The following is a 6330-nucleotide window of genomic DNA, read 5'->3' on the forward strand; positions in this document are numbered from 1 at the left end:
GAGAAAGGGGTACACTCATCCATTGCTGGTGGGAATGCAAACTTGTGCAACCACTCTGGAAAGCAGTGTGATGGTTTCTCAGGAAATTTGGGATCAACCTACCCCTGGACCCAGCAATACCACTCTTGGGAATATACCCAAGAGAGGCCCTATTATACAACAAAAGTATATGCACAACTATGTTCATAGCAGCATTGTTTGTAATAGCCAGAACCTGGAAACAACCTAGCTTGTGTTCTACCTCCCTTTATGTTTGTTTCCTTTAATGGGTCGGTCGGGGAGGATGGTGTCCTTAATTGTGCTTCCAGCTCCTGCTTTTTGAGCAACTGCTGGTCCCCGACAGATGAGTCCATGCTGATGGTGAGAATTCCTGCCCTGGTTCCCCTGGAGGTAGAAGACCCACATGATGGATGAGAGCTTATCTTGTATAGAGAAAGAAGAGACTTTGGGATCAAGGCTATAGTCATTGCAGCGATCGTCATATCAGCCACAGCCGCCACCGTTGCAGGAATCACCGTGTCCCAGAGTGCAGCTACTGCAGAGACTGTTAACACTCTTGCTGCCCGTGTTACCCAGGCCTTAGAAACTCAAAATACCATTAACTCACATATTCAGTTGGGGATGTTAAATTTAAACCAGCAAACGGCCTTATTACAGGAACAGATTAATGTGTTGTGGATGGTGCAACAAGCCTCTTGTTCTCATTTTTATCTTTCTGCCTGTGTGACCCTTATGGAAGTGAAAAATATGTCCTTTGAAGTGCAACGCCTTAATGCTTACCTTAGGGGGCCTTGGAATGATTCCTTTGTAAACTCTACCCACTCTTTGGTTTATCAAATTATTACAATTAATGAAACTCATGTTAAACCTGTATCTGCTGAGGGATGGTGGAATACCATGGCCCAGATTGGGGGTTGGGCGCAGCGATGGGGAGGTGCCTTATCCCTGGGGATCTTGGGACTAGTAGGGGTGGCAGTAGGCCTGCTCCTCTTAAAACGAGTCTTAAACATCTTCACCCTGACTGAGCTTCTCCACCATCAGGTCTTACTCAGTCTGGCACATGACTCTCCTGGAAGTCATAAGGTGTGACTACAGATGCTAAAAAAATGAGGGTCTCCAAGGACGGACAACCTATGGGGAGACCTCCCACCTAAGACAGGGCATCGGGGGCCCTATGACGGGTAAGGGAAGGTACTTCCCTCACAGGACCTAAGAAAGGACCCCTCATTATAAAATAAAGTAGGGGGAATTGTGGGAACTGCTGCCCCGAGTTGATATCCCTGCCCCCATTTGAGGTGCATAATAAATTCCCTCTGCTCCTGGAGCGGGGAAGGAAGGAATTTTGAGTGCATGGTGACCTTTCCTTGATCCCTGCCAGGGTCAGGTTACAGTCCCTTCGCAGTCCCCTCCTCATTTGGTGCCACGGTATAAAGCCAGACCAGCAAGACAATAGAAGAAGCTGTTCCACCTCAACCTCATGCTCTGTGCATTTATTCAACCTGGACACCCTCCGCCGAGATTCTTGGTTCCAGCCCACGCTGGCACGGCACCCCAATATACACTAACACAAACACAGATATGTGCACATATAAATAAAACACATCTTTTAGGTTTATGGAGCTGAAGAGATGTCTCAGAGGTTAAGGGCGCTGACTGATCTTCCAGAGGACACTGGTTCAGTTCCCGGCACCCACATTGGGCAGCTCACAAACACCACTAACTCAAGCCCCAGGAGATCTGATGTCCTTTTTGTCATCCATGGACACTGCATACACCTGCCCAGACACATAGGCAGGCAAGACTCCCTACACATTTTTTAATTAAATAAGGTTGGGCATGATGGTGCACACCTTTACCCAGCACTTGGGAGGCAGAGGCAGGTGGAGGGGCTCGGCGGTTAAGAGCAACTACTGCTCTTGCAGAAGACTTGGCTTGAATCGCATCACTCATGTGGCAGCTCACGGCCATATGTAACTCCAGCTCCAGGGGATCTGATGCCTATTTAGACCTCTGTGAGCACATGGTGCACAGATACACACTCAGGCACATGTGCAAATGCATATAAAAGTAAATAAGTATTGTCTTAATGAGGATTTCTATTGCTGCACCACAACACCATGGCCAAAAAGAAAGCTGGGGAAGAAAGGGTTGAATTGGCTTACATTTCCACATCTCTGTTCATCCCTAAAGGAAGTCAAGACAGGAACTCAAATAGCAGGATCATGGAGGCAGGAGCTGATGCAGAGACTGAGGAGGAGAGCTGCTTACTGGCTTGCTTCCCATGGCTTGGTCCATCTGCTTTCTTATGGAACCCAGGGCAACCAGCCCAGAGATGGCACCACTTACTGTGAACTGGGCCCTCCCCCACTGATCTCTAATTGAGAAACCTCCTTACAGTTCCTTCCTCCCTAATGAATCTAGTTTGTGTCAGGTTGACACACAAAACCACCCAAAACAGTATTAAAAAGATAGAACTTACTGTTCCCACCTCCCAAACAGCTGCTATTCCCACGCACGCAGCTTCAATACCGCTTTAAATTGGGTTACTTGTCTTTTTTTTTTTTTAATAGAACAGAGCCCATTTATATTGGAAAGGGGACGGTGGCTTCTATAAACAGTAGTCAATTCAAAGCCAAGGGCGTGGGCCAAAGCCAAAATGCCCACAACTACAAAAATCAAAACTTTGAGGAGCTCTGAGGAGCATGTCTAAGGAAGGGGGAACTGTTTGAGGACCCTGTTTTCCATGCTGCATCCAAATCTATAGGCTTCAAAGATCTGGGTCCCAACTCCAAAAAGATGCAGAACATCTCCTGGAAGTGGCCCAAGGTGGGAAGTGGGAAGCAGGGCAGCCCTGGCACTAGGCCCCAATGCCATCAGAGCTAAGGCAGTTCTGAACGTGTTTCTGCCAAGACTCCTAGTTTAATCCTGGCCTGGCACCCAAGCCTGTCTCTCAGAGCCAGGCTGTGGTCAGATAGCTCAGCACCTCCTACTGCTCACTAGAACTCAGAGGTGCATGGGAGGTAGGGTGGGGGCCCTTCACCCCTTAACATTCTTATTCCTTATCCATAAGATATCACGAATTCATCATTAATTCATCACTAATGGGCTCTCTCCCACAGACATCTACCAAGGGGTCCTCGGTGAGTGGAAAACAAGGGGCTGGCCTCCATCGGGAAAGTGGGGCCCAGAAAAGGGTTTGGGATGGGAGAGGGGGCTGTGGAATGACTCTCAATCCTGGAAGTCTGGGTTGCTTGTATTCTCTAGGGCCCTTCTGTACCTACTGCGGTCTGGTTAAGGAGTGAGTTAGGATGATACAGTTAGTAGATATTTGTTGCTGCATAATGTATGACCCAAGGCTTAGCAACTGGAGGCGGGTGAAGAGACAGCCCAGCAGTTAAGAGCACTTGCTACAAAATAGTGAAGTCCAGAGTTCAGACCCCAACAGTCAAGTTCTCAGCTCCAGCTCCAAGGAATTCAGCACCCCGTAATGGCCACCATGTACACAGGAATGCACCCCACCCCAACCCAACCACTGCCCCAAGTCCACCAGAGATGCACATATTCTCAGACAGACAATTCTTTTTAATCGTCACACTAGGCATGGTGGTGCATAGCTACAATTTTAGCACCATGATAAAAGGGGCAAAAGGAGCAAGAGTTCAAGGCCAACCTGAGGCCACACGAGACTGTCCCAACATAAACAACCAGCAAGCAATTCTCACCTCCCAGGTTCTGTGGGAGAGCCTCAGAAGTGGAGGGGCAGGGATAACCCAGTGTCTCATGAGGTTGTAGCTGACATCAGCTGCACTCTGGGACCCTGTTCGTCTGAAGGCATGGCTGGGTTCAGTGCTCCACTGTTGAGATACTGCCCTCTGTGCATGAGATCTCAGAGCAGCCTGAGCCCTTCCCAGAAGCTCTGTAGGGATCCATGGTAGCCCAAGAGAAAACACAGGGACTTTTCATTTATTTGTTTTGTTCAAGGTTTTTAAATTTTATTTATTAAGACGCGCTCTCACTATGTAGCTAGGGCTGTTCCATAGAGAAACCCTGTGTCAAAAAACAAACAAACAAACAAAACTAATAACTATAATAAATAAATAATAAAAATTGAAAAAGAGCACTGACTGCTCTTCCAGAGGACCCAGGTTCAATTCCCAGCACCCACGTGGCAGTTCACAACTGCCAAGAGTTCCAAAATCTGACACCCTCCCAAGTTATACATGCAGGCCAAGAAAGCACTGATTCGCATAAAATAAAAATGAATAACTTATTTCAATAAAGAAAAAAAACTGGGTATGGTGGCATGTCCCTGTAATCCCAAAAGCTAGAAGAGGCAAGAGGATTACTCGTGATTTCAAGTTCAGGCTGGTCTACAAAGTGAGTTCTAGGCTAGCCAAGAGCTTAGTGACCTTGCAACAACAATAACAACAACAAAAGGGGGTGAGAAATTTAAGGTCACTCCCAGCAATGCAATGAGTTCAGGGTAGGTGGTAGGACTTCTTTGGTCTGGGTCATCAATAATGGGGCAATAGAGTCACATGACACTACTCCAGGCACCAGGTTATCTCTTCCTCCCTGAGGTAGTCCTACCTCACAATCTCGCACCCTTTCAGGCCCAGGGCAGGCCCCAGGGCCACACTATTTCCTATTTGTGGCAGGGAAAATGGCAGAAATAAGTATAGCAAGTGGCCAAAGAGCCCTCAGACCACAATCATCTCTGTGGCTCAATGGAACCCAGGGATGCTGGGTACAAGAGGAGGAGATCAGTGTCTCCTTTGTAGCTCCCTTGTGTTGATGACTGTGGAGTCTTTACCATTCCCTCCTGACTGCAGCCTCCCTCCAAAGCCCAGAGGCTACGAACCATCACAGAAACTTCCCAGACCCTGGAGCCCATACAGCATCACCTGTTACCTGGCCTGTCACTGAGGGCCAACTCCAGGGGTCAGATGGCAGTGGGTGACTGAAGCATGGCACTATGCTCCCATGCTTCCACAAGGGCACTGTGCTCCATGCTCAGCTATCCCCAAGGCTCACGGTGGCATATGGACAGAGCCCAGCTTTTCCAGTGGAGTGTGCGTGATGGGATAGACGTTTTTTCATTTTTAGATTTAAACTTTTATTATAATTACTGATGTCTGTGTGTGTGTGTCTGTCAGAGTTTGCACAGATGTGTGTCTGATGCCCTCAGCACCCAGAAAAGGGTATTATAATCCCTTGGGGTTGGAATTACAGGTGTTACTAAGATAGCTGATGTGGATGCTGGGACCTGCACTCTGGTGCTCACGGTAGAGCTGCAAGTTCTCAAACTCCTGAGACTTCTCTCCAGTTTTGAGGCATATTTTTTTTTTGCTTGTTTGATTGGGATTTGGGGGGATTGTGCAATTTTTCTTTTTAATTTTGTATAGGTGTTTCTGTGCATGGGTTTGTGCATTTGAGTGTGGTGCCCGTAGAGGCCAGGAGAGGGCGCTGTCACATCCCCTGCAGCTAGAGTTACAGGTGGTTCAAAGGATCTGATGTGGGTGCTGCACTGAACCCAAGTCCTCTGAAAGAGCAGGAAGTACTCCTAACTGCTGAGCCATCTCTCCAGCTCTTGGCTGGTTTTCTAAGACAAGGTCTCACTTTGAAGACCAGGTTGGTTACCAAGGAACTTAGAAAGCTTTTATCTTTCACCACCTAAATACTGAGATGAAATGACAGAAGTTTTCTAGGGAGACCTCTTGGGCCTTTGACCTCTTCTCCATCCTGTTCACAAGGAATCATACAGAAGGGTTACTGGATATGTTCAACATATAGGAATGCAGGGTGCTATGCAGCCTCCCCAAGTTCCCACAAACCACAAATGATACCCTGATTTGTGGCTCCCTGGACTGAATTAAAAATGTGCTCACTGTCCCAGAACCCAAGCTCTGCTTCAGTTTTCCCATTTGGCCCCTTTCCCAACAAACCTCAGTAAAAAGCAAAGCAATCTCTGCTGGAGAGATCTGGGGGCTGCTCCCCTGACTGGGATCTGGGGCCTTCACACATGTGGGGCTACTTAAGGATCAATACCGTCCTGACTGCCTTTAAGAGGACTGCAGGCTGCTGGCTGCCATTGTTGCCCTTACTACATTACCAAACTGCTGTTCTGTGTGGTGTCCAGGGGCCAGAATGTCAAGGAAAACTATGCTGGCATCTTCCATTTTCAGGTAAGGGAAGTGGGGGAGGAGGGAGGGAGGGAGGGAGGGATGGAGGGTGGGAGGGTAGGAGGAAGGGAGAAATGGACATAGGGAGGAACGTAGGGAGGGATGTAGGGAGGGACGTAGGGAGGAAGGGAGGGAGGGAGAGGGGGAA

Source organism: Microtus ochrogaster, chromosome 19 (genome assembly GCF_000317375.1).
Source record: "Microtus ochrogaster isolate Prairie Vole_2 chromosome 19, MicOch1.0, whole genome shotgun sequence".
Lineage (NCBI taxonomy): Eukaryota > Metazoa > Chordata > Mammalia > Rodentia > Cricetidae > Microtus > Microtus ochrogaster.